The sequence below is a fragment of the Trachymyrmex septentrionalis genome, unplaced genomic scaffold, assembly GCF_001594115.1.
Source record: "Trachymyrmex septentrionalis isolate Tsep2-gDNA-1 unplaced genomic scaffold, Tsep1.0 scaffold14, whole genome shotgun sequence".
Taxonomy (NCBI): domain Eukaryota; kingdom Metazoa; phylum Arthropoda; class Insecta; order Hymenoptera; family Formicidae; genus Trachymyrmex; species Trachymyrmex septentrionalis.
This window is the reverse complement of record NW_017304543.1, coordinates 3,708,793-3,709,345: the sequence shown is the minus strand read 5'-3', so window position 1 is coordinate 3,709,345 and position 553 is coordinate 3,708,793. Positions and strand designations below refer to the sequence as shown.

General features: G+C 35.4%; 1 protein-coding gene across 2 annotated transcripts in view; it reads left to right on the top strand.

The window, feature by feature from the left end:
• LOC108745652 (kelch-like protein 10) overlaps positions 1 to 553 on the top strand; it is a 7,457-nt gene that overhangs the window by 4,283 nt on the left and 2,621 nt on the right. The window lies entirely within an intron of this gene.

Sequence of the window (553 nt, the reverse complement as noted above, 5' to 3'; positions counted from 1 at the left end):
CGCGTATTAAAATTTAAAAAATGTATGAAGGTAGAGTTAACACACTAACAATTTCAGGGATTACAGCCTGCAGAGACAAATTTTAAACAGAGTATGTTATCAATTTTCGATGGCAGAAAGGCAATAAATTTTACACAGGGACTTTAATATCCGACAATGTCGGCAAACTGCCGCCAGGAAATAGGACAAAGCCTGCTGACATGCTTTGTCAGCAAATTGGTCACAGAAACCAAGCAGAATGCCTGCAGTGCCTGCTCTGATTCTGCTACCAGCCTGTCATCAGATTGTCCACATGATCAAATCTTACTTAGTGTCTGTCACTAATCTGTTGACATATCAGCGGACTGTTGACAAAGTCTGAGCTTAATATAAACACAGATTATTACAGATAGTATAGGAAATCTGATAAAATTTGCTATCAACCTGTCAAACTGTTAGAATTTTGCTATCTAGATTCCAGTTATCTCTTGCTATTATTATTTATTCAATAATTGCAATCGCGATCAAAAAGTACTTCCATTATTTTAAGATAGTGATTAAAGAAAGAAATATA